Raw genomic sequence first — 10,769 nt, 5'->3', positions numbered from 1 at the left:
AACTTCATAGAAGTGGTCTTGATGGACCTTTGAGATGAATCTCTCCATCTCCCATGACTCAGAGGTGGAAGCAATTGCCTTCCCTTTCCTCTTTCTTGAGGTTTCTCTAGCCTTAGATGCCATTAATGGTTATGGAAAAACAAAAAGCAATGATTTTACCACACCAAACTTAAAAGGTTTACTCGTCCTCGAGAAAAAGAAGAAAGAAAGTACTAGAAGAAGAAGAAAATGGAGGAGATGGAGTGAGAGAGTGTATTCGGCCAAGGGGGTGAAGTAGTGTTTGTGATGTGTGAAAATGGAGTAGTGTTAAGGGGTTTATATAGGGGTGGGGGAGGGTAGGTTTTGGCCATTAGGGTTGGGTTTGGGAGGGAAAAGAATTTGAATTTTGGAGGTAGGTGGGGTTTATGGGGAAGAGTGGATGGATGTGAGTGGTTAAGGGTATTTGGGGAAGAGGTATGGAGGTGATTGGTGAAGGGTATTTGGGGAAGAGTGTTATGAAAAGGTGTGAAGAGGAGAGAAGAAGAGGTGGGGTAGGTGGGGATCCTGTGGGGTCCACAGATCCAGAGAGGTCAAGGACTTAGCATCCCTGCTCCATTTAGGCGTGCAAAATGCCCTTAGAATGCATGTCTGGCGTTAAACGCCAGCTTGCTGCTTGTTTCTGACGTTAAACGCCAGCTTTTCTCCCATTCTTGGCGTTAAACGCCAATTCCATGCTCTGTTCTGGCGTTAAACGCCAGTCTGGTGCTTGTTTCTGGCGTTTAATGCCAGCTTGATGCTTCTTTCTAACGTTAAACGCCAGTTTGATGCTTCTTACTGGCGTTTAAACGCCAGTAAGCTCTTCCTCCAGGGTGAGCTATTTTTAATGCTATTTTTCATTCTGTTTTTAATTTTTCAGTTGTTTTTGTGACTTCACATGATCATCAACCTAAAGAAAACATAAAATAGCAATAGAAAATAAATAGATATAATTAAATACCATTGGGTTGCCTCCCAACAAGCGCTTCTTTAATGTCAATAGCTTGACAGTGAGCTCTCATGGAGCCTCATAGAAAATCAGAGCAATGTTGGGGCCCCTCAACACCAAACTTAGAGTTTGAATGTGGGGGTTTTGTTTGACTCTGTTCTGAGAGAAGCTTCTCATGCTTCCTCTCCATGGTTACAGAAGGAGAACCTTAAGTCTGAAATACAAGGTAGTCCTCATTCAACTGAAGGACCAACTCTCTTCTGTCAACATCAATCACAGCTTTTGCTGTGGCCAGGAAGGGTCTGCCAAGGATAATGGATTCATCCTCATCCTTCCCAGTGTCTAGGATTATGAAATCCGCAGGGATGTAAAGGCTTTTAATCTTCACTAGCACGTCCTCTACTAGTCCATAGGCCTGTTTCATGGATTTGTCTGCCATCTCTAGTGAGATTCTTATAGCTTGTACCTCAAAGATTCCTAGTTTCTCCATTACAGAGAGGGGCATGAGGTTTATCCCTGACCCCAGGTCACATAGAGCCTTCTTAAAGGTCATGGTGCCTATGGTACAAGGTATGAAGAATTTTTCGGGATCCGGTTTCTTCTGAGGTAATGTCTGCCTCATTAATGCATTCAGTTCATTGGTTAACAAGGGGGGTTCATCGTCCCAACTCTCAGTACCAAATAACTTCGCATTCATCTTCATGATTGCTCCTAGATATTTAGCAACTTTCTCTTCAGTGATGTCTTCATCCTCTTCAGAGGAAGAATATTCATCAAAGCTCATGAATGGAAGAAGGAAGTTCAATGGAATCTCTATGGTCTCTGTATGAGCCTCAGATTCCTTTAGTTCCTCAAAGGGAAACTCCTTTCTGTCCAAAGGACGTCCCATGAGGTCTTCCTCACTGGGATTCACGTCCTCCTCCTCCTCTGGGCATTCGGCCACACCAAGTAAGATTATGGCCTTGAACTCTCTCTTGGGATTTTCTTCTGTATTGCTTGGGAGAGTACTGGGAGGAGTTTCAGTAATCTTACTCAGCTGACCCACCTGTGCCTCCAAATTTCTAATAGAGGACCTTATTTCATTCATGAAACTTAGTGTAGTCTAGGATAGATCAGAGACTATGGTTGCCAGGCCAGAATGGCTCTGTTCAGAATTCTCTGTCTGTTGCTGAGAAGATGATGGAAAAGGCTTGCTATTGCTAAACCTATTTCTTCCACCATTATTATTGAAGCCTTGTTGAGGCTTCTGTTGGTCCTTCCATGAGAAATTTGGATGATTTATCCATGAAAGATTATAGGTGTTTCCATAGGGTTCTCCCATGTAACTCACCTCTGCTATTGCAGGGTTCTCAAGATCATAAGCTTCTTCTTCAGAAGATGCTTCTTTAGTACTGTTGGATGCAGCTTGCAATCCATTCAGACTCTGAGAAATCATATTGACTTGCTGAGTCAATATTTTGTTCTGAGCTAATATGGCATTCAGAGTATCAATTTCAAGAACTCCCTTCTTCTGAGGCGTCCCATTGTTCACAGGATTCCTCTCAGAGGTGTACATGAACTGGTTATTTACAACCATTTCAATGAGTTCCTGAGCTTCGGCAGGGGTTTTCACGTGAAGAAATCCTCCTGCAGAATGGTCCAATGACATTTTTGACAACTCAGACAGACCATCATAGAATATACTTATGATGCTCCATTCTGAAAGCATGTCAGTAGGACACCTTTTGATCAGTTGTTTGTATCTTTCCCAAGCTTCATAGAGGGATTCTCCTTCCTTCTGTCTAAAGATTTGGATTTCCACTCTAAGCTTGCTCATCTTTTAAGGTGGAAAGAATTTGGCCAGGAAAGCACTGACCAGCTTATCCCAAGAGTTCAGGCTATCCTTAGGTTGTGAATCCAACCATGTTCTAGCTTTGTCTCTTACAGCAAAAGGGAAAAGCATAAGCCTGTAGACCTCGGGATCAACTCCATTGGTCTTGACAGTGTCACAGATTTGCAAGAATTCATCTAAAAACTGATGAGGATCTTCCATTGGAAGTCCATGAAACTTGCAAAGCTGCATTAGAGAAACCAATTGAGGCTTAAGCTCAAAATTATTTGCTCCAATTGCAGGGAGTGAGATGCTTCTTCCATAGAAGTTGGAAGAGGGTGCAATAAAGTCATCAAGCATCTTCCTTGCATTTCCACCATTGTTATTAGGTTTGGCCATGTCTCCTTCTTTTTTGAAAATTTCTGTCAGGTTCTCTCCAGAGAGTTGTGCTTTAGCTTCCCTTAGCTTCCTCTTCAGAGTCCTTTCAGGTTCAGGATCAGTTTCAACAAGAATGTTCTTATCCTTGTTCCTGCTCATATGAAAAAGAAGAGAACAGAAAAGAAAATATGGAATCCTCTATGTCACAGTATAGATATTCCTTATGTGAGTATAAGAAGAGAAGAATAGAAGAAGGAGAAGAGAAAAACTCGAACGCAGAGAAGAAGATGGGGTTTGAATTATGAGTAGAAGAGAAATGTTAGTAGATAAATAAATAAATAGAAGGAGATGAGAGAGGGTGGAGAAAATTCGAATTTGGGGGGGGAAAATTCGAATTTAATTTAAACTAAAAGAAAAAATATTTTTGTTTTTATTTTAAAATGTAGTTAGAATTCGAAAATTAAGAGAAGGAGTAAAATTAAAATTAAAAATTAAAACAATTAGTTAATTAGAAAAAATTTTAAAAAAGTGGATAGGAATTTTCGAAAATTAGAGAGAGAAAATTAGTTAGGTGGTTTTGAAAAAGATATGATTGAAATAGAAAACTTTTAAAAATAAACCAAAAAGTCAAGTAGTCAATTGAAAAAGATTTGAAAATCAAATTTTAAAGGGTGAGAAGTTAGAAAAGATTTTGAAATTGATTTTGAAAAAGATATGATTGAAATTGAAAAAGATATGATTGAAAATTATTTTGAAAAAGATTTGAATTGGAATTTAAAAAGATTTGATTTTGAAAATTGAAATTGATTACTTGACTAACAAGAAACTAAAAGATATGATTCTAAAATTTAAAGATTGAACCTTTCTTAATAGGCAAGTAACAAACTCAAAATTTTTTTGAATCAATCACATTAATTGTTAGTAAAGATTTTGAAAAATATGGAATAAAATAAGAAAAATATTTTTGAAAATCAATTTGAATTTTCGAAAATATGAAGGAAAAAATGAAAAAGATTTGATTTTTAAAAAAAAAGATTTGAAAAAGATAGAATTTTTAAATTGAAAATTTGATTTGACTCATAAGAAACAACCAAATTTTGAAATTTTTTTGAAAAAGTCAACTCAAATATTCGAAATTTATGAGAAGAAAAAGGGATAGATATTTTTTTATTTTTTTGAATTTTTTATGAGGAGAGAGAAAAACATAAAAATGATGCAAAACATAAAAATTCAAGATCAAAACATATGATGCATGCAAGAACACTTTGAATGTCAAGATGAACACCAAGAACACTTTGAAGATCAAGATGAACATCAAGACTTATTTTTGAAAATTTTTAAGAAAAGAAAAAAATGCAGGACACCAAACTTAGAAATTTTCAAACTTTAGACACTAACAAATTGAAAATGCATATGAAAAACAAGAAAAGACACAAAACATGAAAATGCAAAGATCAAACAAAGAAGATCATCAAGAACAACTTGAAGATTATAAAGAATGGTTTCATGCAGGTGTTCTTCGAAAATTTTAAAGAAAAATTAAAAAGATGCAATTGAAACTAGACTCAAACAAGGAACACAAAAATTTTGGTTTTTTTTTATGATTTTATTTAATTTTTTGTAATTTTTCGAAAATTAATTGGAAAAGAAAAATAAGGATTTCAAAATTTCTAATGAGAATTCCAGGAATCATGCAATGTTAGTCTAAAACTCCGGTCCAGGAATTAGACATGGCTTACTAGCCAGCCAAGCTTTCAGTGAAAGATCCGGTCCAAAACACTAGACATGGCCAATGGCCAGCCAAGCTTTAGCAGATCATTACATACAAAAGCTAAATTGCTGAGAAAGACAAAGAAGCTCTTCTAATGATAGTTGAAACCTCGGTCCAAAGGATTAGGCATGGCTTAACAGCCAGCCAGGATTCAGCATATCACCATGAAACTTTAGAATTCATTCTTAAAAATTCTGAAGCCATAGGATAATTTATTTATTTTCTTTTTTTTGAAAATTTTTCAAAAATAAAAATAATAAAAAAGCATAAAGTTAAAATAAAATGACCTAATCTGAGCAACAAGATGAACCGTCAGTTGTCCAAACTCGAACAATCCCCGGCAACGGCGCCAAAAACTTGGTGCACGAAATTGTGATCTCTAGCAACGGCGCCAAAAACTTGGTACGCACGTTTATAATCTCAATTATTTTTCACAACTCCGCACAACTAACCAGCAAGTGCACTGGGTCGTCCAAGTAATAAACCTTACGTGAGTAAGGGTCGATCCCACAGAGATTGTCGGCTTGAAACAAGCTATGGTCACCTTGCAAATATCAGTCAGGCAGATTTAAATGGTTATGGGATTTTGATAATTATGATATAAAATATAAAATAGGATAGAGATACTTATGCAATTCATTGGTGAGAATTTCAGATAAGCGTATGGAGATGCTTTTGTTCCTTCTGAACCTCTGCTTTCCTACTGCTTTCATCCAATCATTCATACTCCTTTCCATGGCAAGCTGTATGTTGGGTTTCACCGTCGTCAATGGCTACCTCCCGTCCTCTCAATGAAAATGGTCCAAATGCGCTGTCACCGCACGGCTAATCATCTGTCAGTTCTCGATCATGTTAGAATAGGATCCATTGATCCTTTTGCGTCTGTCACACGCCCAACACTCACGAGTTTGAAGCTCGTCACAGTCATCCCATCCCAGACCCTACTCGGAATACCACAGACAAGGTTTAGACTTTCCGGATCTCAAGAATGACCGCCAATAATTCTAGCTTATACCACAAAGACTCCGATCTTTCGGAATGGAGGCTAAGAGATAAACGCTCAATCCAAGGTAGAACAGAAGTGGTTGTCAGGCACGCGTTCATAGGTTGAGAATAGTGATGAGTGTCACGGATCATCATATTCATCATGGTTGAAGTGCAAGCGAATATCTTAGAATAGGAATAAGTTTGAATTGAATAAGAAAACAATAGTACTTTGCATTAATTCATGAGGAACAGCAGAGCTCTACACCTTAATCTATGGGGTGTAGAAACTTCACCGTTGAAAATACATAAGTGAAAATAGAGTAGACATGGCCGAGTGGCCAGCCTCCCATGGAGGTCTCAGAACGTAAAAGTTACATAATGTGTTCCAGAGATGTGAAATAAATTACTAAAAGTAGTTTTTATACTAAACTAGTAGCTGGGGTTATATAAGAAAAGTAAATGATGTAGAAATCCACTTCCGGGCCCACATGGTGTGTGCTTGGGCTGAGCATTGAGCTTTCATGTGTAGAGACTCTTTTTGGAGTTAAACACTAGGTTGTAGCCTGTTTCTGGCGTTTAACTCCAGAATAGGGCAGGGAGTTGGCGTTTGAATGCCAGTTTGCATCGTCAAAACTCGTGCAAAGTATAGATTATTATATATTTCTGGAAAGCCCAGGATGTCTACTTTCTAACACAATTGAGAGCGTGCCAATTGGGTTTCTGTAGCTCCAGAAAATCTATTTCGAGTGCAGGGAGGTCAGAATCCAATAACATCTGCAGTCCTTCTTCAGCCTCTGAATCAGATTTTTGCTCAAGTACCTCAATTTCAGCCAGAAATTACCTAAAATCACAGAAAAACACACAAACTCATAGTAAAGTCCAGAAATGTGATTTTTATTTAAAAACTAATAAAAATATACTAAAAACTTACTAAATCATACTAAAAACTATGTAAAAACAATGCCAAAAAGTGTATAAATCATCCGCTCATCATCTTTTCACTAGTTTTAATTTAAGATAAATTTCACCCAAATCTAAATCCAAGTTTGGCCTGTTAAAGTTGGCTAAAAATTTGTTTTTACTAAATTTACATAATCCTTTAATTTCAACAATTCTCAATTCAATTCAAGCCTAAACCATTTCAAAACCATTTCTACACATTCCAAACACTCATTTATCAATCCTCAACCATTCCAAGCCTAATTTAACCCACTTCTAACTTATTTAACACATTCATCAACTATATCCATTTTACTGCAACCATACACAACACTCATATATCCAAATTCACCATCAACCAAGAATCAATCATCTCATTAGCATATAACAATTCACGCCACTTACCTCCACTTACCAAATAGGGAATTTCTCACCCTATCATGGTCTCTAGCACAATTTTTTCATCAAATCATCATCATAATCAATAACACCTCCCAATTCACAATATCACAACCAATTGAATCATGCAATTATCCAATATATTACAATTTTTACTAAACCAAATAATCAACCATAACAATTCAACAATAATCCTAAGGCCACTAGTGTAGGACTTCATGTCACATTACATGGTATTTACCGAAACTTAAACTCATACCTTAATGTCACAACTTCAAGCTTCCAAGCTTTCCTTCCAAACTTTCCAAGCCTCAAATTGGTTCACACTAATGTCTAAGTTCAAATTTCACAACTCCACCAAATCAAGCTTCTAATTACTCAATCTAACACCATATCATACAATTTGGCACAATATCAACCAAGAAGGGAAAAGAAGTTCTTACCTTTATCCACTGAAATTGGTGATGGAAACCACTAAGAACACAAGTTAGAGAACTCCTATAACATCAAAATCATAAAAAATCCTCAATACCCAAGCTCAAAAAGCAAATTCAGACCTAAATGAGAACTTGAAGCTGGGATTTTAAGTTACTCACCAAACTAATCAAACAAAATTGAAGAGGAGAAGATAACCTTCGCGTGGCCACAAACGGCTCGTCGATCAGAGCTCCGGAGAAAAAATTATGGCCAAATGAAAATGATGAAGGTTAGGGTCTGGCTCTCACCTCTCTCTTCACTCTATTTCAGCTCCTCTCTCACTAAATGGGAAGGGATTGATTAATTGCTAAGGATTTTGGGGTATATTTGTGTGGGCTTGGATCCAACATGAGCCTGTTTGTGAATTTTGGTCCGTTTGGCTCAACATTGGGCCAAAACCTTTAAGATTAGTACTTAGGTTCCATTCTAAATATTTTTCTTTTTTATTTTCACATTTTCAATTTTTTCACTCGCAGTACTGGACAGATTTAAGCCAGTACAAAAAAATTTAATGCCGGTACGCATTTTTCCCAAAATCATTATATTTTCACGCTCAATTTAATTTTCTTAATTCAAATTTTACTGTTATATTTTTAAATTATAGATCCTAATATTTTTACATATTCCGGGCGTCTTAATCCTAACGTGGCTTTCATTAATCAATTTACTAGTTAATTTTCTCGGATTTTATATTACCCCTATGCATGAATTTATTGTAACTCTGTATACAAACATCACTCTCACTTAACAACACAGGCCACAAGTTTCACATGTAACATGGACTTCAATTCTTTTCCTCTCCTTTTGTAATATGACATCATTCAGTCAATTTTATTTAAATTTTTTTTCAAATGATTTCCCTAATGCCAGTCACATAAAATCAATAGAAAACTATATTACCTTTTTATCTTTCTTTTTTACCTGCCCTAAAACAGTATGTCAAAATATAACTTTTTACCCAAACATTAAGCCAACATAACTGATATCAACTTCAATTGAAACTTTTTTAAAAAGAAAGGCCCAATACCTGTAGCCGCTAAAAGGTCCCACTCCACCATAAAACAACATGTCCAACCCGCATGGGTTAACAAATCATAATGCATTATTAAATTTATTTTTCAAATCTATCATTAGACATTTATACTGACCAAATTATAACTTTATTAAGTTGATAACAATGAAGCATTACCCTGCATTTGTCAGCCCCTTTTTGCTACCACTGAATAAAAAATTATGAAAAACCATGCATATTCTGGCATAGTCTGATGACATGCCATCTTCATTAGCTGCAGAAAGATTCCCCATGAAACACCACAGAATTTCCTTTCCTTTTACGCTTTTATTATCAATTTTGTTACTACATATCTAATAATAGCATAGTTATGTAGGAACATGCAAAATATAACACCCTGCCACACAGAACTTTACGCTTAAGCCGTAAAACAAAGGTGAGCCTTGAAGGTTGGTTTAAGCAAATTATGAAAAAAAAAAAAGAGCAACGCTTAAGGCAACAATTACTTGTGTACAAAGAAAGTATAGATACATACATATATAATAGAATCGGAGTGTCAAGGATACAAAATAGACAAGTTCCGTGCTCAACCTACGAAGCTAAGGCTGGCCGGAGAATATTTACTTACATATATACAATCTCAGATGCCTAGTGAGGTAGCTCTCGACCTACATCTGAAAATGACAACACATATGGGATGAGAATCAGGGATTCTCAACATGGTAATAGTGCCCACATACATAATATATAAGGTCCCGGAAAAGCAAGAGGCAATCCTAGAAAATCGACACTCATATTTAAAACTTAAAGATTAACACTGAAATCCATAAGCAGGATAGTTGTCTAAGGCTTTTAGTTCTAACTCAACACTAACTTAATTCTAACTTATACCCTCAGTTTCTTGCCTTACTGCAATCCTCCAAAACTCCGTTGTACAGACAAGCAATACAGAAAAAGCAAACACAAGTAGGATACAGATACAGCAGGTAGAAAATATAGCAGGTAAGCATAATAATCACATAGGCAAACCCAATTAATGCACAATCAAACAAAACACACATATACATATGATGTATGCATGTCCTATGGCTGATGAGTCTCATCTGTCGGTTATAAAGCCAACCCGACATGTCCGATAGCTAACCCGGACATCATCCTCTTGAAAACTGGTGAGTGGTACAGTACCACAATCCTCACCTAGTGAGCCATAAACCACCTCGATTCCCACCATCTGCGGGGGGTAAACAACATTGATCCCGACAAAACAACTTCATAATTTTTTGGTGGGTGGTAAATAACCATGATCCCCACAAAATAATTTTCTTTAAAATCTGGTGGGCGGTAAATAACCACGATCCCCACAAAATAATTTCCTTTAAAATATGGTGGGCGGTAAATAACCACGATCCCCACATAATAAATTTCAAATCAAGTTCAATTATTCTTATTCATAATACCCAGTATCCATCATACACTCAGCAACTTCGCATTTCTCAATCATAACTCATTACTTCACAACTTCTATCACTTCCAAATTACCAACCCTTCAAGGTTCAACCTCTTCATTATGATTAAAACTAAGTTTTACGGTCCTAGAGAATAAGGATAGAGGTTTAGAAGTTTGAAAATCATGTTTAAAATCACAAAAACACCATGTTGCCGAAAACAGGGTCCCACGTACGCATGCCTGATCTCGCGTACGCGACCACTGTCCGCGTACGCAAGCCCTCTGGATAAAAGCACATGGCTGCGTTGCGTGTGTACTCGCGTATGTGAGTTCTCTAAAATTGTTAAAAAGCTGTTAAATTCTACAAAATTCCCTTTTACAAACCAGACTTCTGATGAGTATAACTTTTTTGTTAAAAATTATTTTTGGTCCATTCTTGGAACGACATAAACTTCACGACCCCAATTTTCATTTAAGACAAGTTTGGAAAAGTTTAGGAGGCCGAAATCCGAGTTATATCCCATCAAAGTTGGGACACCAAAACCTTCTCCACCACAAGCTCCAATTCCTCCAATTCTCAATTCA

General features: G+C 36.6%; 1 protein-coding gene across 2 annotated transcripts in view; it reads right to left on the bottom strand.

Annotated features, from left to right (window-relative positions):
* Positions 1–10,287, bottom strand: part of LOC107640867 — a 21,739-nt gene extending 11,452 nt beyond the window's left edge. For both annotated transcript variants that reach the window (XR_002363310.1, XR_002363312.1), the window contains exon 1: positions 10,277–10,287. The gene's annotated coding sequence lies outside the window, so the exon portion shown is untranslated. The remainder of the gene's footprint in view (positions 1–10,276) is intronic.

This window comes from Arachis ipaensis, chromosome B05, assembly GCF_000816755.2.
Source record: "Arachis ipaensis cultivar K30076 chromosome B05, Araip1.1, whole genome shotgun sequence".
NCBI lineage: Eukaryota > Viridiplantae > Streptophyta > Magnoliopsida > Fabales > Fabaceae > Arachis > Arachis ipaensis.
The sequence above is the reverse complement of the archived record's forward strand: the minus strand, read 5'-3'. Positions and strand labels throughout refer to the sequence as shown.